The sequence below is a fragment of the Simochromis diagramma genome, unplaced genomic scaffold, assembly GCF_900408965.1.
Source record: "Simochromis diagramma unplaced genomic scaffold, fSimDia1.1 OVJJ01000639.1, whole genome shotgun sequence".
In the NCBI taxonomy this organism is placed as follows: domain Eukaryota; kingdom Metazoa; phylum Chordata; class Actinopteri; order Cichliformes; family Cichlidae; genus Simochromis; species Simochromis diagramma.
This window is the reverse complement of record NW_024387437.1, coordinates 1-25703: the sequence shown is the minus strand read 5'-3', so window position 1 is coordinate 25703 and position 25703 is coordinate 1. Positions and strand designations below refer to the sequence as shown.

The 25703-nt window shown below is 39.5% G+C and overlaps 2 long non-coding RNA genes across 2 annotated transcripts; both read left to right on the top strand.

Annotated features, from left to right (window-relative positions):
• The first annotated feature begins 853 nt into the window (after window positions 1-853).
• On the top strand, window positions 854-10240 carry LOC120722428. The gene is made up of 3 exons (XR_005693451.1): window positions 854-1209; window positions 1382-1387; window positions 10228-10240. It is a non-coding gene; the product is annotated as an uncharacterized LOC120722428 (long non-coding RNA).
• A 2503-nt stretch (window positions 10241-12743) lies between these two features.
• Window positions 12744-25379, top strand: LOC120722429. Its single transcript, XR_005693452.1, has 4 exons — window positions 12744-12787; window positions 12874-13008; window positions 13850-13948; window positions 25295-25379. It is a non-coding gene; the product is annotated as an uncharacterized LOC120722429 (long non-coding RNA).
• The last annotated feature ends 324 nt before the right edge of the window (window positions 25380-25703 follow it).

Genomic DNA, 25703 nt, shown 5'->3' with positions numbered 1-25703 from the left:
AAAACAAAATCGCTGAGCTGCCACTTTTGCAGATACCCCACTCCTGGTACCAAATTGTGTAGCCTGGCTAAATTAACCAGCCCAGAACACAGATTATCTTTGGGGTTCTTTTAATCTGAATGATAAAGTAAGCGCTCAGAAGAAAATAAAAAAGGTTGTAAAAATAAAGAAATAAAATTGTTACAGACAGTTCTTATCCAGTAACAGCTTTGTGCACTGGTAACCCACTGCTACTGCAGGTTATTTCCCCAACTTTATCAGCATCTGGAACTCAAGGACGTCTAGCGTCATTTTGTGTCTGATATAAACCCATACATAAATAAAACAAACTTAGCAGTGCAAAAACAACTGTAGTGGCTTCTCCTGCTAAGATACAGAGCCAAGATCAAACAGTTAACAAGGTACATTTCCCTCTTACCCACAGAGATAGTATAATACAGGTGTGAATTCAAATACATACAGTGCATTAATTCAGCAGAAAACGGAATATAGATCCCTCTGAGATGAACAGCGAAGTTGGTTGCAGCCACTCCTGGTGCCTTAACTGTTGCACACTTTGCATTCAAAACAGATCACGCAGCGAAAAAAGGCATTGCACACCCACATAAAACCAATGCAAGCTAGCACCCGTGAATGTCTCTGTAGATCCCCATGATCCCTTGCGCTCTCAGAGGTACCCCAAAAGAAACAGCGCCATCCAGTGGCATGTCCCATAATATCGAACTTCCACCTGGCTACATATACAATAGAATAAAATAGAATACAAATGCTATATACAACTGAGCAAGAAAATACAAAGTACAACTTTGTCAGAAAAGAATTGCACTTACAGCAGCAACATGACTAAAAACTCAAATGTCAAAGGAAATAAACAAAATATTTAAAGTCAATCATTCTGATCATAAACGTACTTTGGCCTTTAACCTCTCTGCTCTGTGTTGTTTCCTTTTTCAGACGAGAAAACCATCACAGCGGAGACGTCACTCTGACATGTCGAGCTCCAAACAACAACATCACAGTTGTACATTGGAGCAGAGCTGACCTGGGAGATAAATGTGTGCTTTCGTACCAGGATGGTCACTTTGTTCGATCCAACCAGCATCCATCTTTTAAGAACCAGGTGGATCTGCAGGACAGACAGATGAAGGATGGAGACGTGTCTTTGATTCTGAAGGATGTGACGATTAATGACACTGGAACATACGACTGGTATGGAAGATTCGTACTGGAAGATATGAATGTCGTGTTCGCATGAAAGGAACACAATCATCGGATCTCATCAGCATCATCAACTTTAGTGTTGTTGATCCTCCAGGTGAGTGGGAAACTCAATGTTAAAGCCTGCAGCTGGAGGGGGAGGGGTGAAGCTGGTGGTTGTGAGTCGTGAGTTGTTACTAAGGAAGAGTAATCTAAAATATTTAAATAGCTGCTGGATGTTCAGAGGTTCATTAAATCCAACATGACTAAAAACTCAAATGTCAAAGGAAATAAACAAAATATTTAAAGTCAATCATTCTGATCATAAACGTACTTTGACCTTTAACCTCTCTGCTCTGTGTTGTTTCCTCTTTCAGACGAGAAAACCATCACAGCGGAGACGTCACTCTGACATGTTGAGCTCCAAACATCTTCATCAAACTGTGTTGATCCAGAGAGTTAGTTTGAGTTGATCCAACATAGATTCAGACATTTCTCTCAGTCTGATCCTGACACTCTGACATTTTCCAACATCATCTACGTAACTTCTGCTGCAGGAAAAATAAAAAAATAAATTTTGTAGTTATTGTAAAGTTCTATATTTTTATGGCTTCGTAGCAGATTTTTGCACAATTACGTTAACCACTCTTCTAATCATCTCTTGTTTTTGCTGTCTTTTGGTGGTTGTAGAAATAGTTTAAATTGCCATTTAGCTTAGATTCTAAGGTTTCTGTGGAGACCACACTTGTAAATATTTTTAAAAGAAACTTGAAGTCATGGATGGTTGCCCCTTGAGCCCCTTAGAGATTCACTACGTTTCACATGTAAACCCGTTGAGTTTTTTTCTTTCAGTGTGTTTTTTTGTGATGTTTATTTTTTTTAATTATACACAGGCTAAAAAAGTGCTGTGAGTCTCACTGACAGATCTCTACTTATTTAAATAAGTGTTGTAAGCAATGTGATGGCGAGTCTTAGGCTTTACTTCTGTGTGTAAAACAGTTTTAGTTATAAACCAGAAGATGTTCTGAGGCTGATTTTCTCTTCACTCTGATGGTCACAGAGAACAAAGACCTAAATGCAGGAAACCAGGATAAGATTTACAAAGAAATACTACAAGAAAATGCGGTGCGAAAGCGTTACTATTTTTCAACACACAGACGGTTGATGGTGTCTTCAGCTTACAGGGAGCTGGGGGGACAAGATGCTAAGTCAACCCAAGAAAACCCTGAATGTCCATTTTTGTGTTAAAAGTGGGAACTCCAAAGTAAGTAAAAGCCAGTTATTAAATTGAGTTGATAGGTTGTGCTTGCAAGCACTCTCTGTTTACAACCCCCCCCCCCCCAAAAAAAGAGTAAAGAAAACAAAAAACACCTCATACCTGTTGGTGTCAAAATGTACCATGCTATGGGCTCAAATTGTGGTATTGTGGTCATAAATATTTTGTACTTGTAAATGATTTGTATGTGTAAAAAGAAATTTTGTGTGTGTAAAAAAGATTTGTATGTGGAGTTAGCCAAAAATACGTGTAACTCAAGTTTCAAGTTACAAGTACGAATTTTGACCCTATTTTTCTTCCTTTCATCTGATTCGTCAATGCCATGTCAATCACAAATTTAACAATCCAATCAGAGAATAGATGGGTTTGGCTGTCGGAGGGGCCCTTTTTTTGAACTGCAGGTCCACACACAAATCTTTTTTACACACACACAAATTATTTTTAGACATACATATCCTGATTTACAAGTACAAAATATTTATGACCACAATTTGAGCCCATACCATGCCGACCAATCAAAAAATTATATGGCAACATGACATTTGGTTGTTCGGGAAGAGAGGGAAGCTTTAGTAGTGACTGCAGTGATAGAGCAAAAAAAAAAAAGAGAGAGAGGGAGAGTTTGAGATGTGAGAGATTTGTGACATTTTGCGTGTTTGGAGTGTAGTTAGTAGTGTAGTGTAGTTGATAGTTTTGTTTTGTGTGTCAGAACAATGAGGCGACTGCTGAATGTCACAGGTGCTGCCAAAAAGCCACCAAAGGCAGATTACAGTGTAAACGCTGTGATACACCTCCTGCTGTCAGGCCTGCAGGTATCAGGATATTCTCCTTTATCTCATTAGTGGACAGAAACTATTTTTGGAGTGGCACAAATAATTTGTGTGGCATCTTATTTGATGCAGAACACCTGATTGTTCCTTAAATTGTTTGAAATGGTTATAAAAAATGCCTTGGCTGCATTTTTAGGTAAATAGCTGCATATAACTCTGTTTGCAAAACTTGTGCATAGGTTTTAAAATATACAATTTATATTTGCATTAAATTGCATTAGATAATCTAATAATCTCACAAGGGTTAAACATTTTTTTAAAGTAATGCAATAGTTACTTTTCCTAGTATTTAGTTACTTTCATAATATTGTAACTCAGTTACTAAGTCAGTTACTTTTTGAAGAACTAACTGGTAACTACAACTAATTACTTTTTCAAAGTAACTTGCCCAATACTGGTAATCAGTCTTTCACTGGTTATGTCTCAGTTTTTACTGCTTCCAACACTTCCACATCCAACATCTGTTCTCTGCCTGTGTGAACACTTTTCACTGAAACTGGAAATCTGAGTTTCTATGAATTTCCGTAGATTTAAAGATAATCACAAGTCTGACTCAGGATCCAGTGATCAGGTACAACTGAATGATGTACTCAGAGTTTGTTTGTGTGTTCATTAATAACAGTTTTACATGTCGAATGTTTTTCTTTATTCAATCATTTTTAACATTGTTTTTGTGTTTAAGAAGTGTAGCTGCTTGTTTTATATGTTTGGCCTTGCATGTGTGTTTGTGTCCTATTGCTGCTGTGAAAACTCCAAATGTTTGTATGTAGGACAGAGAACAAAGGTCAGTGTGAAGAGTGTCTCTTTGTTTTAAATAATAAACTACTGGATTAGTCTGATCCTGTTATCATCCTCTGTTATTTCATCAATGAGTCTCAGTCACATATTACTTTGGCTTAAATTATTTATTTTTTAATTTGTGTCATTGGCCGAGAAGCTAAATCATGTGAACTTCTTCATCATGTGACATGTCATCTCAGATTTAAATGTAGAGTTAATATAAGTGTGTTTGTTATTAACACTGTGAGGATTTGTTGTTTTTGCTTTTATCATAAACTGAGGTTTGAAACATTTCTGGATTTATTAGAGTGTTCATTTAAGGTTAGTCTTTCTGTTATTTGAAGACTTACTAAAAACCAGATGACTGTATCAGTGCTGCAACTACAAAGCTAGATTTATGGCTTAGTTAGCTATGTTGAGCTTAAAATCAATTATTTTCTTTCTTGCAGTTCTATTTGTGTTAATTCCTCCATTTATTTATTGTCCTGTTTTACATATTTAATACTGATTTCAGCAGATAAGGTTCTCCAAAGTGGGGCACTATGAAGTGAGATTATTGGGTTAGCAAGCCACATCGAGCTAGATCACCATGGTAACTAGTGATGAAGACGTCTGAAATGCAGGATCGTTTAGTATCAATAAAGATGCACTTTTAACCAGAAAGGCAGACAAAGGAAGGTCAAAGGTCAGATCTTCCTGTATGTTAGCCGGCTCAAAAAACTCTAAAACTGCAGTAGGAGATAACAGGTATCATGACTTTGGGTATCATCATCTCTATCATGTGACTCTTCTTCCTTCTGAATAAAAGACTCAGTGAAAACATTTTGATTTTAAACTAAAACTCTGATCATAACTGTCGTGTGTTGCTGAGGTGGAACCATGGAAGAGATCAGCTCAAACACACTGCAGTGAAAATGCTTTATTTACATTGAAGTGACAAATAACAAGACACAGAAACAAACCAGGGATCTCAGGTGATGCAGGGAGAAAGTGGAAACAGCAGGTAAGGCAAGGCAAGGCAAGTTTATTTGTATAGCACAATTCAACAACAAGGTGATTCAAAGTGCTTTACAGAGACATTAGAAACAAAAACAAATAAAAAGCATGATTTAAAATTGATTAAAACAAGCAAACAAACAAACTAATTAACAAACAAACAAAACAGTATATAAAATCAAAACAGATAAAATCGCTCCGTTAATTAAAACAACACACACACATTCACATTCATACCTGTTCGCGCGATCTGAACCCTTATCGTAAGGGGAGCTACCAGTCCCTCTGTGGACGAGCTACTTTCTATTTTAAATTCCCTGAATTTAAAATACTCTCTAGACCCAGTCTAGACCCAGCTGGGGAGCTACCCAGAGCTCTAAACCCACAAAAATGGGGAGCTACCAGTCGACGAGCTACTTCCGCTATTTTAAATAATTAAAACAACACACACACATTCACATTCACACCTGTTCGCGCGATCTGAACCCTTATCGTAAGGGGAGCTACCAGTCCCTCTGCGGACGAGCTACTTTCTATTTTAAATTCCCTGAATTTAAAATACTCTCTAGACCCAGTCTAGACCCAGCTGGGGAGCTACCCAGAGCTCTAAACCCACAAAAATGGGGACAAAAACAAATAAAAAGCATGATTTAAAATTGATTAAGACAAGCAAACAAACAAACTAATTAACAAACAAACAAAACAGTATATAAAATCAAAACAGATAAAATCAGAACAGTAGATAAAATCAGTAGTTAAATGTAAGTTTTGAAATTTAAGCTTAAAAGTGTGGATTTGGTGTTTTATTCAAATGCAGCTGAGAATAGGTGAGTCTTCAACCTGGATTTAAATAAACTGAGTGTTTCAGCTGATCTGAGGCTTTCTGGGAGTTTGTTCCAGATATGTGGAGCATAAAAGCTGAATGCAGCTTCTCCGTGTCTGGTTCTGACTCTAGGAACTGATAAAAGACCAGATCCAGATGACCTGAGGGATCTGGAAGGTTCATACTGGGTCAGGAGGTCACCGATGTATTTTGGTCCTAAACCATTCAGAGCTTTATAGACCAGCATCAGAACTTTAAAGTCTATCCTCTGACGGACAGGCAGCCAGTGTAAAGACCTCAGAGCTGGACTGATGTGGTCCACTTTTTTGGTCTTAGTGAGGACTCGAGCAGCAGAGTTCTGAATGAGCTGTAGTTGTCTGACTGATTTTTTAGGTAGACCTGTAAAGATGCTGTTACAGTAATCAAGCCTACTAAAGATGAATGCATGGACTAGTTTTTCCAGGTCCTGTTGAGACATCAGATCTTTTATCCTTGAAATATTCTTGAGGTGATAGTAAGCTGACTTTGTTATTGTCTTAATGTGTTTTTCTAAGTTTAGGTCCGCATCCATCACTACACCCAAATTTCTCGCCTGGTTTGTGGTTTTTAGGTGTATAGATTGAAGTTCTCTGGTGACTTGTAATCGTTTTTCTTTGGCGCCAAAGACTATTACCTCAGTTTTGTTTTTGTTTAGCTGGAGAAAATTGTGGCACAACCAGTCATTAATTTCCTCAATGCATTTACCAAGAGCCTGTACAGGGCCTTGGTCTCCTGGTGACATTGTGATATATATTTGTGTGTCATCTGCATAGCTGTGGTAGTTTATTTTGTTGTTCTTTATAATCTGTGCCAGTGGGAGCATGTAAATGTTAAACAGAAGGGGTCCCAAGATGGAACCTTGGGGAACTCCACATGTGATATTTGTCTGCTCAGATGTGAAGTTACCTATTGATACAAAGTATTTCCTGTTTTCTAAGTATGTTTTGAACCAGTTTAGTACAGTTCCTGAGAGACCTGCCCAGTTCTCCAGTCGTTTGAGTAATATGTTGTGGTCAACTGTATCAAATGCTGCACTGAGATCCAGTAAAACTAAGACTGACATTTTTCCACTGTCTGTATTCAGACATATGTCATTAAACACTTTGGTCAGAGCGGTTTCAGTGCTGTGGTTCTGTCTAAAACCTGACTGGAAGGCATCGTAGCAGTTATTCTGTGTTAAGAAGTAATTGAGCTGTTGAGAAACTGCTTTTTCAATGATCTTACTTAAAAATGGGAGATTTGAGATCGGCCTGTAGTTGTTCATTTGTGTCTTGTCAAGATTGTCCTTTTTCAGTATAGGTTTGATTACAGCAGTTTTTAGTGGTTCTGGAAACACACCTGATATTAAAGAAAAGTTGACGATCTGTAACAGGTCTGACTCCAAAGTCTTTGAGACCTTTTTGAAAAAACTTGTTGGCAGGACATCTAAACAGCAGGAGGAGGAGTTCAGTTGACCTAAGATGTCCTCCAGGTCTTTGCTGTTAATCGGGTGAAACTGTTTCATGGTGTTTAAACAGTTTTTCGGTGGACACAGTACATATTCTGGATCTGCTGTTGATGTACCAATTGCTTGTCTAATTTTTTTGTTTGCCTGTCAACTGTAGAAAATAAGACCCGAGCATTATGGCTGTTTTTAGTGATGATGTCAGAGAAGTAGGACCTCCTTGCACTCCTCAGTTGTAAATTATAAATTATAATTTACAACTGACAAGCTCGTGATTAGAAATCTGTCTGAATATGAGTGAGAGGATTTAGTGGAGCTTGCAAGACACCCTTTTTTGGTGGGGGGTTGAGGACAGGTGGGAGGTGTGATGGGTGAGAGGTGTGGGTGCAGGATTTATGCTGGTGAAAGTGAAGAAAGCTCTTGGCAGACGTCCTTCTGTAAGATCCTGGGAAAGCTGATGAGGGCAGAGGACTCTGGAGAAGTAAAGAGTGCAGATTACAACCTTGACAAAGTTCTTTAAACTAAACACAGAAATGACTGGTTACCACTAAATACAGACAATGATCAGGCAAAGAATTGACCCTGTGCACGAGAAAATGCTAACTTCCTGGTTTGAGACCGGATGTGGGGTTGTACATTTCCGGTAGCTTTACTTTGCGGTCAATCGCTACTGCAAAGATATACTCCAAAATCATGTCCAAATCTCGAAAACGGAAAGATGGCGTTAAGTTACAAAGAGCAGAAGGTGGGAACACTCACCACTGTTGTGTCATAAAAAATCTAATGATCAATTTTGACGTTTAAAGAGTTTAGATCGATCAGTTGTTTACATCACTCAACACAAGCAGAACTGCATTACTGCAGCAGAAGACACATCGTCCACATTCAGAAGCACATCTCTGTATAGTGACTGGTCTTATGATTTAAACAGGCAAATGTTCAGCATTCAAACTACAGGTGAAGAATAGTCAAACCAGATGTTTCCCCCGTTATGTTAATATCAGCTAGTCAAGTACACACCTACACAGCATGTTAACAAACCGTGAAAAAAGCCACACAAAAAATGAATGATTGCTGGTAACGGTTTCTATATATTAGTATTTACGAAGGGTATGTTTTGACTTACCTTAAAAATTACAGTGGTCCCTCGCGGTTCACCTTTCACCTCGCTGTTTTGCAGATTTTTTAGTGCAAGTTTGCATGCTTTTTTTTTTTACGTCACATTGTGTCCTGCGTCCTGATCGCTGCAGACGATCTCCTCCGTGACGTCTCTCCTGTACAGTACAGAATCGCTGCATCGATCGCTAGCAGTGTGACTCTGAAGTGCAGTACTGTATGTCCATGATGTCCACGAAACGTTTTGCACCGTCAAAAATAAAATTGGCTACTTGATTTCACCTATCGCTGGTTATTTTTAGAACATAACACCCGCGATAAACGAGGGACAGCTGAGAAATATAACATTTGAATCCATTTTCTCTTTTGCCCTGAGGCTCAGGGAAAAAATATCGACAAGTCGATGAACATCATTTACAGATATATTGGGTAAATGCCCAAGACTTCTATAGAAATGTAAATCGCCGCTTGATTCATTCATTTGCTTAACTTGTTTTGGACCGTAAACCAGGCGCGAATAGGACACCGGAAACAAAGCTCCCCACAGGAGTTTCCACACCGGAAGTAGCATATGCTAACGTGCACATAGTCAATAGCTGCCACACAGCTTCTTAAGTACTTCAGCCTGATTGAGCCAAAGCATCCTTATCTGCACATTACAGCCATGCCCAACCTTCCTCTTGTTCCTGAATAGGAAAACAATAAAGTAAACACAGCCAGCCCAGACCCGTCCTAACAACAACCTGCTCCTGCCCAGGTTATGTGTTCAGTATCAGTTACCATGGTGATGCAGCCAGGTAAATACAGCGTGTATCTCACTCTCCCAATAACTTCATAGTTCAGCCCTCAGGTCTTCATGCAGATGTAAAATTGAAACTACTCAGGAGGTTCATTCAGTGTGAACACTGGAGGGAAAATAAGAAGAACAACATCACAGGATGGTTTTCACTCTTACATCTGATCTTTAAGTGAAATCAGCTTTGTTTACAATAACACCAGTTCACTTTATATTAGTGTGTTTGTTCAGACTTGTTCCTGATGTTTGACTTCACCAGTGACACTCGTGACCTCAGGATCCAATGTTTCATTGGTTTGTTTGTTTTCTGTTACTGCATTAACATGTTAACTTGATTGGTTATGAAGTTGTACCCACAGACTGTCTTTCATCATCATCATCACCATCCTCACAACATCCAAATACAATCCCACAGTCTCACCAAAACTGGAGCTCAGACTTCCTGGCAGAAGGAGCTGGAATCATGCAAAGGTGGATCCTTTATGAGTCCTTTTACCTTCAGGTAGAAAAGGGGCGTGGCCACAGCTGGAATATACAGACCATGGAGGGAGGACTCCTGTGAGTGAGCTCTGATATCTGTCACTCTAATTTATGTTGTAGATTTATTTAAAAGTGTCCGTAAATATGAAACATGTCATTATCTCTGTTACACCTGACATCATAAGATGCTCCTGGATGTTGACTTTAACAAAACTGTTCATGATGGAGTTTTGTCAACTTTAAAACAAGGTTTAAAACATTAGGATGTCAAGATATTATACTTTTATTTTTATTAAAGGAAATCAGGTCGAAGGCAGGAAACAGAGGAGACAAGGGGACAAATTAGAGAAATTAGAAAATCCTGAAAAATACGAAGACAAGAGCTGAGGAGAGGAATCAAGGATTAAGGATGCCAGGTAGGAAATGAGAACGAGGAAAGGAAGAAAAAAGCAGAGTGGGAGGAGTGATCACACTGATGAAACTTCTCGGACGATCTGCTTGTTTCCATGTTACTGTTTAAAGTCCAACATCTCCCTCTAGTGGCCATATATGAACCATGCGTGAGGATGGTGTTAATGTAAAATGTGAATCATAGTGTTCCAGTCAGTCATCAGTGTGTCTCTGCACAGCTGTAATTAAAATGTGTTCAGAGGGCCTCAGTGTCTGAATGGTTCCAGTTCAGCTCCATAACTGCAGCGTCCCTGTTTGATTCCTGTGTTTCAGCTCATATCTGCCTCTCTCACTGAGGGGGACGTAACTACATGGACATGGATTTGTTCACCAACCAAACTACAGATCACTGAGAGCAGAGGACATTTGATTTTTATGATTTCTTTTAATCTGAGGGAACTGATAAATACTTAAGGCAATTTTAATCACTTTTTTCTGATTTTAAAATTTAGTCCCCACCTCTGTGTTTGAACCAATAGAAAGCTGGTGCTCAGAGGAAGAGGGCGGGCTTTACTTGGTGTCAGTGACAGAAATGAAAAAAAGCTCAAATGAGTGAGAAGGACGATGAAGGAAACATCTGTGCTGTGTCTGCTCTGTAAGTAGAATCTCTGTGTTTGTTTGAATTCTTGTACTTTGACTGTCTGCTCTCCTGATAACTGATGATGGAGGAGAAGACATGAAAAACAAATCAGGCTGAATTCAAGTTCAAACACCATGAGGACCAACTGCAGGTCTGAACTGACTCTTTATCTTTGCTCAGGAGTTGAGGAAACACAGCAGGCAGTGAAAAGATCAAATCATTCACTCATTATATCAACACAGCAGCACAGTGGACGCATGACTTTACTGTGTTATTTAAATGTAGTGTATATTTTGTACATGATCACAGTGTAGTTGGTGCACATCAAGTGCTGCTTTTAGGATAAAACTTGTTTGAAGACTTACTCGTACTCTTCTACCAGTTGGGGGTTTTTTTTCAACTAAAAATGAGCACATCTCAGTTTTCTACATGACAAATGTGTAAAATTATAGAAGTTCAGATCACTCACTGCCCACACTGTTCTGTACTGACATGAGACTTTTGTTGATTGATGCCTTTTTTTTTGTTTTTCTCTAGTAGGCAGTGAACACCGGGAACATGATTTCATTATTTATCTGTTACTTATATATATTTTAAACATGTTGCTGGTGTTAAATAGAAAATAAGCAGATTCATCAGAGAGAGACGAGTTTGTGTGTTTGTCAGCTGTTTGTGTGGCATTGTTCTTTATGTTCACCTTAAACAGTGTTGGGAAGGTTACTTTTAAAATGTATTCCATTACAGATTACAGATTACAGATTACATGCACCAAAATGTATTTGTAACGTTTTCTGAATACTTTGGATTACTTAATATATTGTCATGCTTTTTACAACTACATGAATGTACTATTGCTGCATGATTTATTACTATTACTGAAGGTTACTCGCCATACCAATACCAACTAGATTTTTAAATCTTAATATAAAATGAGTAAAAGTAGGGTGGACATTAGGTACGATCTCGTACCTTTAGAGCCTCTTAATGCGTGATTTGTTTGGGTTTCCACCAGTGTAAAACATAGAGAGGGCATAGCCTTATATATGAAACATGAAAGGACTGCTGTATAATCCCTTTATTTCAACAAAGTAACTGTATTCTGAACACCACCTTTTTAAACAGTAACTGTAACAGTTACTCATATTTAGTATTTTAAATACGTAACGCTGGTACATGTACTCTGTTACTCCCCAACACTGACCTCTAATCAACCTGAGTGTCATTTCTCTTTAGTTCTGATCTCACTGCTGAGCTGCTCAACAAACCAAGGTCAGTAACCTTCTTCTGTCACAGTTTAAACCTGATAAATGTTCACTGATATGACCTGATTGGGTTCATGTTTTAGAATGTAAAGTCTAACAAATAATCAATCTTTATTTTAACCCTCACAGCTCGTCTGACTGTGAGCCCCAGCAGCTCTCAGTTCTTTGAAGGAGACTTTGTGTCTCTGAGCTGTGAGGAGGACGACAGCTCTGCTGGATGGACTCTGAGGAGAAACACAAGCAAACAACAGAGGAGTCAGTGTGGAGATGGGTGGGGAAGATTAAATGGTTCTTCCTGTGACATCGGTTACATGTACCCATGGGACAGTGGAGTTTACTGGTGTGAGTCCAGAGAGGGTCCCATCAGTAACATGGTTAACCTGACAGTCACTGGTAAGCTGAGTGTGTGGAGTTAGTGTTGATGAAGCTGTGTGTAAATGGATGAAATGCTGTAGTTTGTCTCTGTGTTGAGGTGGATCAGTGATCCTGCAGAGTCCTGTCCTCCCTGTGATGGAGGGAGATGACGTCACTCTGCTCTGTAAAACAAAGACCACTCCCTCCAACCTCCCAGCTGCTTTCTATAAAGATGGCTCCCTCATCAGGAAGCAGCCTACAGGTCACATGACCATCCAGCATGTTTCCAGGTCTGATGAAGGCCTCTACAAGTGTGACATCAGCGGTCATGGAGAGTCTCCATCCAGCTGGATCACTGTCACAGGTGACACACTCACCTGTCTGTGTTTCTGCAGCTTTCAACATTCACAATGTGACGACAACTTAATGACTGTGTTTGCTTTATTTTAGACAAACACACCACCACACCTCTATCTACATCCACATCTCTGTCCGTGTTGTCATTTTTTGGATCAGTTTGTGTTGTGGTTCTACTGGTGTTACTTGTTTTGCTAGTGAGACGAGGTGTTCACAGAAAACCTGAAGGTGAGACTCATATTAGTAAGTACAGAGTTAAACATTCATGGTTACATTTGGTTTGATCTTTGAAATCTAAGTCAACACTGCGGACAGTTTATCATTAAGCATATAAACAGAAGTATTAATATAAACTCTTTCATGGTTAAATTCTGGCACCAGATTAGTAAAATGCTTAATTAAACATTTTTAATGTATTTTATATATTTTTTCTATTTTCTATTTTATAACTGTGAATTTAAACCATCCATCACATGATAACAGTAAGAAATAGTGCTCATAAACATAAATCTAATTCTAACCATAATCCTAAAACCCAGGATAAATTATGTGAAGAAGGTCAAAGGAAATGTCCTCAAACATTCTATTATATTATATTATATTATATTATATTATATTATATTATATTATATTATATTATCGAGCAGCGTCACAGTGCCTACATCCATCTTTCACTGATGGAGCAGACACTGGGCTCGCTCATGTTATAAACTCAGTTATCCAAGAAAAAATAACAAGAGTTTAAACTATTGTGAACCTCGACATGAGTCAGTTATATTTGTTTTGTTTCATTACGTTGAAATATTCTTCCAAATGTTTGTAAATTTTAACAAGTTCACAGAACTGTGAGCTGGACTGTGTGTTTGTGGTCTGTGGTTAACTGTAGCTAACAGCTCTGCAGTCGTCCAGCATCCTGTTTCTGAACAAACAGTAAACTCTGCACACAGACCACAACTCTAAAGATAAAACTAATACTTTTTTTTAAATTCCACTTCTTAAACATTATCAGTTTCTTTATGGTCAGCTGTTATTCCTGCACTGATGTCCTCTGTGTGTGTTTGCTGTGCAGACAGTGATCCAGCTACAGTCCACTCAGCAGTGAGAACTGAAGACGTCACTTGTGGAAAAATCATCATCAAAGACAAGAAAAAGAAATCAAATCTGAGAGGTGAAGCTGCTCTTCTTCTGTCTCTGCCATGGGTCACTCAGGCTTTGCTTTAAGCTACATGCTAATACTAACATGCTAAGTTATTAGCATTCTCCTTCAATCTTACGAACACGTTTGCCTTCAACATACAATTACTGACCAAGTGTTTGCGTCAAACACTTATTATTTAGTTATTGAACACATAAGTAGCTCCTAGATAATGAAACTCAAGCACCACCATCAAGACAAACTTTTAATTTAGAATAAATGTATCTTTAAAAGTTCACATTTAAATCTTTTCAAAATTACTGTCAACATTAATGACCACAAGTGGATGAACCCTATTGGGTTTTGGTGATGACATGACCTTTTTTCCAACACTGCCATTAGGTCAAACTTTCAATTTTAGATGTAATGTATCTTCAAAATCTTTCATCCATGTTTTTTTTTTTATTTTATGTGCCCATCCATGTCCTTTAGAATGAATCCTGTTTTCTTGTGACCCAGGACCCTTTGTTGTGTCACCACGACATCACTTTCACTCACCCCTCCTCCTTTCTTATCCAGGCTTGAGATCGGCAATGGCAGAGCTCTTCTGTTTGTTTTTGTTTTATGTGTGTGTTTGTGGTGAAATTCAACCATTTGTGAAACAGAAAATTGTAAAATAGTCAGAATATGTAACAGTTCTTGTCCAACAATTAAGTTTTTTTTGTACACATCCTCTGTTGTGCAGAAAGTGTGTGAATGCTCCTTGCAGACGTATTTCTTCCATTGTGCTAGTCTTAGAATCATTTCTTTTGGGACAAACCTGCACCTTACATATTTCCTGCCCATGGTTTTTAGCATTGGAGAAGTTGGGCTGTTTGTATTTGTCTGTTCGTCCCTCAGAATAGCTGCAACAGTGGTTGATGCTCTCAGATGGCGCCCCTTTTCTCTCAATATGAGGTTTCACCAGAGTATTACCAAGCTGCTCCAGGAAAATCGTCCTCGACTCTGTTTGTGCATCGTGCTGAACAGCAGGACATTTTTCCTTTTCTTGAGCCAATAGGAGACAAGAGTTGCTTTTTCAGTGAAGGCAAACGCTGAAGATGTTACCATCACTCTTTTGGCCAGGTCTTTCCAACTGTCCCCATATACACACCTCCCCTCTAAATTTGTCATCCTAAGGACAGTATTTTTAATCGATGGTGTCATAAAGATCTCAAATGATGACTTGAGGTCCTCAACATGGCTGACTGCATACCTGGTGGGGCCTGGAACCATTTTGATAATATTAGAAGCACTAAGTCTCCACTGTTGTTTAAAGTTGGGAAAGGGACCATATTATCTTTCCATTTTTGGAAGGCATTGTGTCTGCTGGTGATTGAGAGACAACAGGAGGGCCAACACTCTCATTCTCATTAGATTAGAATTCACAATCCTCCGTCTCTGACACATTCTCGTCTATGTGACTTTCACCGTCAAAGAGTTGTGCCAAAACCTGATTGACAGTGAAGCTTTTTCAGACAGCACACATATTACAGAGTACACAATACACCAAGAGTAGTAATTTAGATAGAGGGATGTCATGGAAGCTTTTATAAGTTTGCTACTCCCTAATTTTGTACGAGCTGTCAACGTCCTTGCAGGAAATTCCCTCCCCCCACATGTGAAATATCAGTTCCAATTCAGCAGGGTCAAAATGACCCCAAGGATGATAGGAGGGTTTCTCACTATGATTTGTCCAATTTATTTTATATTGATTAGGGTAGACCACGGTGGGTTGTCACATTGTTACAGATAAACTAGAGGGTAGTTTTTCACTAGCAAGCTAAAGACATAGAGCTAGATTAAGTAGCAGCTCTTATGTAGCTACATTATAATATTTATCAAGAGGTCAGTTGGGGGTGTTTATGTCACTGGTCCTGAGTTTGGTTGTTACACGTGTCACAACCGAGCACCTGAGGGTGAGAAATGTTTTTGCAGCTAGGGATGTAAAGACGGCGATATTTTTCATTTCTTTGTTAGCAGAATAGTTTGTGTTGGTCCAAGGAAGTATGGCTTCAGTGTGTGTCTGCAAAACCTCATCTCACAAACAGTGTACCCATGGCAACCCACTGGAGGAGCTCATTACCTTACAGGGTTGCTGGATAAAGACTAGCAATCTAAATTGAGATCACAGAAACTTTCCCCACCTGGAGGATTGAGCGTGTATCAAGACTTTAAATGGAGAACAGTTCAGACTCAGTTTGATATTGATGTAGTTCAGTTTGTTCTCACATGAGACTTCCTCACTATTACTCAATCTCACACAAAATGACTGTTGAATGTCATTTAAAATGTGTTGGGAACCTCTGTCCTTTAATAACATCAATGATTCATCACTACAAAATACAGTCACGGTTGTGGAATCTGTTCTCAATTGTTTTCATGACTTTAATAAAGGCAACATTATTAAAGTCTGTAAATTCCTTCGTTTCAGTGCACATAAAAAAATAATTCACGATAATTATCGCTGCTTCAAATTCATGGTTTAAAAAAACGGTGTATTAGATGGTCAAAGGAGCTTGCAAAGACAGTATTAGATGGTGTTTATTTCTAAACTTGTCTCTAACTTAAAAGAAAAAATTATGAAAAATATTTTTTACTGAAACATAATTAATAGTTATTGGACGACTAACCCTGTCATGTAGTCAAAAACATAATGTGCATTCATGTGGTGATGAAGGATTTGTCTGGTGCAATTTCAGAACAATAAACCAGCTCAATGTCCAAATGTGGCTCATCTCCCCACACAAGTTATCAGCAGGATTATTGAGATTTATTTGTTGATATGAGACAGACTAAACAAAGCAAATGTCTTCCAGTATAAAATATCATTCTGACTCTTCTGAAGTTCTGCATGTGAAACCACAGCAGCTCCTTCCTGTTGTTCACTTCTGCTCAGGCTAATAAAAGTGTGATCATGCGTGCTTTGTGGTCTGTGGGGAAGTTTGTCAGTTCTAATTTAAAAGAGATGGCAGCTTTGTGGTCATCCACTTGTCTTTGTCTGGTTCCTCACCCAGGAACAATTTGCCATGGGAGACCCTACCAACAAAGTCTCCTGACAACACAGAAACCCCACAGAACATACAAACCTGTCACGGCCCCCGTGTCTCTCTGGTTGGCTCACGCTGGCTACAGGTTTTGTTGTTGTTCGTTTTTGTTTTTGTGTTCTTTGTCTTTCCTCCTCCTCTCTGCCTGGGTGGAGCTCGTTACGGGCTCTCGCTCTTGGCCCACGCACCTGTGTGATTGTGTCCAACTGCTGTTGATCTGGCTGATTTCCCCAGCTGCTATTTAAGGCAGTGGCACAGAGCAGCTCACCGCTGGAACGTTGAACCTCCTGAATATCCCTCTTCTGGACCAAATCACGGGACCTGCCCGGGTGTGGCAGCGTGTGTGGAGTTTTGGAGCGAGTGCGGCTGAAGAGGAGTGCGTGTGTGCGGAGGAGCTGTGGCGGTGACTGTGTGGAAGAGGAAGCGTGTGTGTGTGGATTCCCCCCCCCCTTCTCTCCTTGGAGCCCTGGACCCCCCTTCCAACTCACTGTACATATATATATATATATATATAGCACTGAGGTGATCCCTGTTGTAAATAAATCTCCTTTTATTCTCTAAGAAAGAACTGTCTGCGCGTGAGTCCGTCCAGTGGCCATGACAAAACCCCTCCACAACGATAAGAAAGTAATTTACAGAAGGTTGGCATATTTTGTGAAAGTTGAGATTTGTGCAGTATTGAACAGCGGCCAACAACACTGTCCAAAACTGGTGCCCAATAAGCAAACAAATAATGCAGAAAATAGACTGTTGATTAAAAACTGGTCTTGATGCAGACTGACAGAGCTCTGCAGGACGGGGTTTTTATTCGTGGTGAAAGCAAAACAGCCAAAGTAAGAGAGAATTAATTACAAGGTTTTTCAAATGTGAAGCAGAGGCATGGTCTTCTTTTGCTGCTGGTTCAATGAATTTTGGATGGTGAGTGATGAAACACCGCAGTTTCAGGATTTGTGAGATGTCTGCCAGACAGCACCCAATGGCATGTCGGTGTACGTGTCCTCGGGTGAACGATCCACACTTTGTGTTTACATCTTTTTGCAGAATCTGTTTACCTGGGGTCCGTTCTTCGTACGTCGCTTACTACATCCAAGATCAAATGACACATCCAAGACCAAATCATCGCGCTAACCGTGAGCGCGCTATTCCGGTTCTCCGAACACACCTGCTGTTGACGATTAGTATAGCTGGATGAAGTAAGAGATCACTGGGTGTCGTAAAAGGGGCTACGCATCGATAGTAGAAACATTGATCGGTAACCCTCTGATTGGTCGGCGAAAATGTCGAAGGAGCGTGCTCGGTATTTTTCGGCAGCAGAGCAAGAACTCTTGAGTGAGGGATTTCAGGAGTTTCAGAGTTTAATCAGAACGCAAGGGAACACTGCAAAGGCTGCAAAAGCAAGGAGAGAGTGCTGGCAGACAGTTGCTGACAAATTAAACTCGTAAGTAATTCAATACTAACAATAATAATGGAGTGGATGTATATAGCGCTTTTCAAGGCACCCAAAGCGCTTTACAATGCCATTATTCATTCACTCTCACATTCACACACTGGTGGAGGCAGCTACGGTTGTAGCCACAGCTGCCCTGGGGCAGACTGACAGAAGCCAGGCTGCCATATTGCGCCATCGGCCCCTCTGGTCAACACCAGTAGGCGGTAGGGTAGATTTATATCACACTATATTATCCAATATTATATTACATTATATTATATTATAATATGTTATATTATATCCCCTTTCACATTAGAGCCACAACAGGACCCACTAGAACATGGGAACAAGTAAAAGTGAAATATAAGAATATTCTACAGAATGGTAATATTTATCACTTATATTGCTTTTAGTCTCTTGGAAAGAGACCCTGAAATAATCTGTTTGTTTGTTCATAACAGCAACCAAGAAAAGGGCAGAGCAAAAAAAGACAGGTGGTGGTCCTGCACCCCCTCGTCAACAAGTTGGTTAAGTGAATAATACCCTCACGGGAATATCGATATCTCTCAATGAGCACACTGTCACGCTGAGCTAAAGGATCCTGTCTGTCCCGCAATATACGCTGAATTCTGAGGACTCTCCTTATCAATCTTGCACCTTCCGCAATGGGTGGCTCGCGTATACGGACAGGACATGGCTGCGACAGACTTCCCAAATCCACCTTCGCTTTTATAGCCGTGGTCTCTCATCTTGATTACACGAAGTAATTTACAATTACTACTCTAACATATGAATTACATCTGTAATAATCACATACATGTAATAGAATGTTAATAGTACATTTCCCTTTTTTAGGAAATGACCTGTATGTATCTGTGTGACATCAATAAAAGGATCAAGTGCTGCATTATGTTTAGTTACATTGATGTTATTTATTTATGGTGAAACAGTGGTGGAATATCGCTGTTGCTTTCGTATAAATGAAGCGGACATACCTGCGTGGCCGCGATCTAATCCTGTTTACCTCCCGAGCAGGTTTACGCCTACGGCTCTGTTGCTATGACAGCAAGTCCCGGATGAGCTTCGGGGAACCGAACGATCCAAGATCACGCGAAATCGTCAACAATCAAATCCAGCTAACTTACTTAGCGAGGTACGAAGAACGGGCCCCTGCTCTTTAATTATTTGCTGTTTCAACTGTTTGGTGGGTGTTGAAATGGTTTTGTGAGCTTAGTTGAGATTTTGAAATTTCTGTGGATACCACGTCTCTATATTTGAATAACAGATCTGGCGGTACATCTCTTTAACCCAGATGTTTTCCATTTCAACCCAGCAACCGGGAGCATTGGGATTAAAGAAACTAACAGTTTATTGCTTATTTGCTTTGTGTAGCACGAATGACCATAATGGGTGTTTGCTGCTGTAAAACTTGTAAAAACAGTTAAAAGTCCAGAATTTCTGCTTGTGCTTGTTTGTAGAAGCAGATCAAACGAGCTAAGATTTATAAATCCTAACTATAAATTCTAATTATAACCTTTTGTTCTTCACAATTGCAGGAAATCAAAACAGGTATCACTTTAGCCAGTTCCTAATTTTATAAATTCTGCATTTAGCCGTGCAGTCTCTAATACCAATGAAATGCAGCAAGGTGCTCATTTTATGTGTTCCCTTATTTCTTCACTTTCTCCTGACAAAAAACAAGGAAAAAATTAAGGAGGGGTACCTCTCGATTGGCAGACAAGGGTGGTGCTATTCATCTTCAAAAAGGGGGATCAGAGGGTGTGCTCAAACTAGAGGGGGATCACACTCCTCAGTCTCCACCAGGAAAGTCTACGCCTACATCCTGAGATGAGAGTCCGTCTGTTAGTCAAACCTCGGAAACAAGATGAAAAATGCAGTTTTGTCCCAGGCGTGGAAGACTGGACCAGCTCTTTACACTCTCGAGGATATTTGAGGGGCATGGGAGTTTGCCCAACCAGTCTACATTTATTTTGTGGAGAAGGTATTTGACCATGTCCGATCTTGGGGATCCTGTGGGTGTGCTTTGGCAGTATGCAGTGTCCAACCCACCGATGGACTCCAGGGCTACTTTTTTTTTTTTTACTGCTTCTGTTCAAAATTTTTATGGACAGAATTTCTAGGCATAGGCAAGTGGCATAGCTATCTCTGCTCTTTGCAGATGATGTGGTTCTGTTGGCTTCATCAGGTGATGGCCTCCAGCTCGCACTGGAATGGTTCGCAGCAGAGTGTGAAGTTGGTGGGAATAGATATCAGCACCTCCAAATCTGAGGCCATGATCCTCAGCTGGAAAATGATGAAGTGCTCACTCCAGGTCAGGGATGAGTTCCTGCCCCGAGTGGAGGGATTTATGCATCTCGGGGTCTAGTTCGCGGCCGAGGGGAACAGGGAGTGGGATTGACAGATGGATAGGTGCTGCGGCTGCAGTGATGCGGATGCTGTACCGGTCTGCCTTGGTGAAAAGAGAGACTCATCTCAAATACTTGGTCCAGTTTTACTCCTCATTCAAAAAGCATGTACACCTGGGTAGTTCACAGGGAAGGATCTCTATAAATAGCAATGGCGGCAAGGGCAGCACCTAGCAGACCACTTTTGAAGTCGCTAGAAATCCAAGCATTTACACACACTTCAAGCTTGTCAGAAGTTGCTAAAGTTATATCCTAACATTGAGAAAGGCAACACTGGGCTGCTAAAGTAGAGCAATGCAGCCCAAAGCAACTGGTGTAAAGCACTCCTTACAAACACTTTTCCCAGTGATGATGGAAGAGGTCATATGATTGTTGGGTTTTTCTCTGTATCTATGAAGCGCCTTGAGGCGCCTTTTGTTGTGATTTGGCGCTATATAAATAAAATTGAATTGAATTGAATTGAATTGAAGAGTTCAGAAAGTAGAGCTCAGGGTCACCAAGCAAGGCTGAGACAAAAAGTTCCTGAGGTCTGTGTCTTGGATCATTCTGCTGATAAAAAGTAATACTAAAACCCTCTTTTCAACTAGTTTTATGTAATTATCTGCTGCAGTCTTTCATGTTTATGCCTTGAAAAGCAAAGAGCAGTAGAACCGTATGTGTTGTAGACATTCTAGTAGCTTGATGTTCTCTGCTATTTACCAGCAGAAGGCTTAGCTTTGCTATCTGCTTAACAGTATGCCCAGGTGCATTAGGGGTTTTATGACCCCACCAATAATGAGATCCAGCCAATATACCCCCCCCCCCCCAATAAAATTATTAATTATGGTGCATAAATAGTTTGATTTTCTTTAATCATTTCAATTACTGCCAGCAAAATGTTTAATCATCTATTAATGTAAACTGCTTTTCTCTGACAGTTACTTCTCCCACGCTATGAGCTGCTTTAGCAATACCGAAAAAACAGCAATATGGTACATCGATGATACTGAAGTTTCGCCTATCCCATTCTTCTTATGAAGTGGTGTTGGAATTACCAAGAAATGTATTCCTCCCCATGCACTGCTGGCTCTGTTGTGCTGGCTCTGGGTCCATTGTGTAACTGACGCCACCAACATTACCAGCATGCCTACATTAGAGCCTCTTATTGCGTGTTTTGTTTGGGTTTCCAGCAATCAGAATCAGAGAAACTGTATTAATCCCAGATGGAAATTGAGTAAAATAAAAAAGGGGGACCACATGTCGTACTCAAACCGGCCACTCTCAGCCATGCAATATATGATAGATGAGCTAAACCTGCACCCGACTGTGGTGCAGGTCACCAAACTGGAGAAGGTATAGAGGGGATAGCCTAACTAACATATGAAACCAGAAATGACCGCTTTTTATTCTACTTGTTTCAACAAAGTAACTGATTCTGATTACCACCTATTTAAACGGTAACTGTAACTGTAAGGACTGTAACAGTTACTCATATTTTGTATTTCAAATACGTAACGCTGATACATGTATTCCGTTACTCCCCAACACTGTTTGTAGGCTTGTTGTTTACAAAAAGATGTAGTCTATGACGGCAACGGTAGGTTGAGGATTAACAGAAACATCTGGTTAGCTGTTCTTTAGCCTATCTGCAAAAATGTAAATGTAAAATAATTGCAATGTAAGGAAAAGGATTTTTTTTTCCCTGTTTGTTGACGTCTGCCACCATAAATCGTTGACGATACCATTTAGAAATGACGTTAACAATGTGCCAGATATGTGGGGAAGGGGCTTACTGATGATGCAGTTGGGTAGTGGGGGATTGGCAGCGTGCTGTGTGCATGTAGGGAGTGGGTTAGTATGTGCAATCCAATCATTTAAGATCTAGTCATTTTAGAGAGTGGCAAGTTTTCTTGACTTGAGCCCCATGTCAGGAACCAAACACAGATGACAGGGACAGAGAAGGATTTGATGTTTCAGACATCATCGCCTGCACTAAGCCTGCACAACCTGATCCTGAGTTTATAGCAGTGCAGAGGCGAGCTAAATGTGTGTTATCTTTTTAAAAAAAAAAAAAAAAAAAAAAAGTTGCAATCAATCTTCTAAACATCCCTAATATTCTCTCAGTATATTTGCAAACAGAGTCAGAATTGCTCAACATATGTATTCCCACAGTTTTATTTAAACTTTTTTGCATCTTCAATTTTAGATTTTTTTTAATAAAGGAATGCACTTTTAAACATGGCTGTTTTAGTGCCTACTGACTAATTACTGTTAATACTGTTTTAGAACAGAGCAAATGTTCTTTAATGCAATGAACATTTTTTCTTCTTTGAAGTTGTGAAAAATACACAGCAGCTACTTCCTGTTATTCAGTCTGAAGCAGGTGACACTGTGTGACACAGCACAGTGTGTTTTACACTGGCTAATAATAATATTCAGGCTGTGAGATTATTTGTGCACTTTGGTGAAGTTTGTCAGCTTGCACTAAAAGAAGACTACTCTAAAATGTGTCTCTTTTTTTGTCAGATTAGTTAACAAATGAGTCAATAAGTGTAATCACTGCAAAGGCTGTGGCCAATAAATTTTAAAGTCATTGTGAACACAAAAGGACTGTGACCAAAATAAAAGGGCTCATATCAACACACATGCAACAGTGAAATGTGCAAAGACACATATGAAGGTAAATGTGTTGCAAAATATGAAAGTTTGCACAATAAAACGTGAGAATGTGTAGAAAAAATTAATTTGTAAAGTTTTTTCCATCCTGGTATTTCAGTTTTGCAGTTGCAGAAATGTTACACACAAATGTGTAGATTTGATATTACTTATAACTACAAATCTGTGATTACAACCTCTCAAACAAGTAAAGTGCTCAAACGCCCTCTGAAGTTACAAATTCACTTTGTGTGCTTTGACATTTGTAACACTTCTTCAAGAATGTGTTGCAAAACTCACACGTGTAGCTGAAGGAGGGTAGGGGGTAATGGGGATCAGAGATGGGCAGTAACGTGTTACTTGTAACGCGTTACTGTAATCTGATTACTTTTTTCAAGTAACGAGTAAAGTAAGGGATTACTATTGCAAAAATGGTAATTAGATTACCGTTAATTTCCCGTAGGAACGCTGCGTTACTGTATTACTAAAACCGTGATTTTTTGCGAGAATGTCTCATGACAATGACATTAGCAAGTGCGACGTTTGTGACAACAACTGTGTGCAGATCAACAATGGATAATATATCAATTGTGGGAGAGAGTATGAGCGTGCAGCCTTTAAAGCGTGGAAGTACTGACCTTACTTTGAGTTTGATTCCATAAAAAGTGACAAAAACATTAGCGTCCATCGTGCGTGGGAAGAAAACTTTTTACAGCGAAAAAAACCCCTAAACTTCCAAGCAAGCACCGAGTGCGCAACGACGTAATGGGAAACTCACAGAGAAACTCGCGGATTCTTCAACTGACCGCGGCACACCTGCACCAGAGTAAACCTCCGCCTACCCTGCTCCTGCTTTACAGGTGAAAGTAGAGCAACAGGACCGCTGAGTCTTTGACTTTATTTATTTTCTGCTGTGTTTTACTTGCATCTATTTGAAAGAGTGAGTGTAAACACAAAAAATATTTTATTTTATGTGCTGGAATGTGCAGAAAATAGGTTTAAATGTTAAACTAATTTATTCAAGTCAGAGAATGTTGCATATAATTAAATTTTTGCTTGATGCATAAAGTTAAAAGATTAAAACTGATAAAACAAGTTAAAAAAGAGACTTTTACATTTGATTACATTTGTATGATGGATTATGTAGAAAAAGTAGAATTGGGCTGAAAGATCTATCGCTTTTTCACCTATTCAGGTTGTAAATCGTGTTTTTAAAAAGTAACTAAGTAACTAAGTAACTGGGTAATTAATTACTTTTGAAAATAAGTAATCAGTAAAGTAACGGGATTACTTTTGGTGGGAAGTAATCAGTAATTAGTTACTGATTACTTTTTTCAAGTAACTTGACCAACACTGATGGGGATATGTGGGGTTGGGGGCGGAGGGAAGAAGTACAGTTTCACCAATCAGAATGCAAAGATCGAGACCGAGAGGTCTCATTCCCCACTGTCCTTTAACCACCATGCTAGATACACATCCACAGAGCACAGACTCATGTTAGTGTGAAGCTGATGAGCTTCTCACTGTAGTGTGTTTGTCTAATAATAGTGTTCATGCTGTGAGAACATGTTTGCTTTGAGCTCTGTGGTGAAGACTGTCAGTGTGCATTTCTCAGAAACTCCAGTTCTTTCTGGTCACTCGGTGTTTCACAGCAGAGGTGTTAGGATGGAAAAACTGTGAAAAGATACTGCGGTTTATAAAAAGGCAACACTTAATATTATCAAAAAGCCACATAAAAGTAAATAATAAAGTGTAATAATAGCACCAGCACTGTTACAGTAATTTTAATGTGTTTATTCCACAGAGACTGATTCAGCTGTGATCTACTCAGCAGTGAGAACTGAAGACGTCAGTTATGGGCAAACAACCATCAGAACAAGGAGGCCCAGGTACAGCTGCTCGTTTAATCTTTGACTTGGACAGAGAGAAGCTAGCTGCTCACACTGTTTACAGGCATCATGCTAACTAACCTAACCACACCTTACTCAAGCTCAGACCTGTGGAGGATAAGACACATCAAACTGTATATGGCAGAGCAGCAGAACGGGGAGACACTTAGATCATTTATAGAAAATCCAAAATTCCAAAATAAAAAAGCTAAGTGCAGGAAAAACTCTGAAACACTCCTGATGTGATTTCAAAATGGAACAAAACTGAAAGGAAAACACAAATATTTTTGACAACCTGATTTTTAAAATGTGTTTAATCTTTTT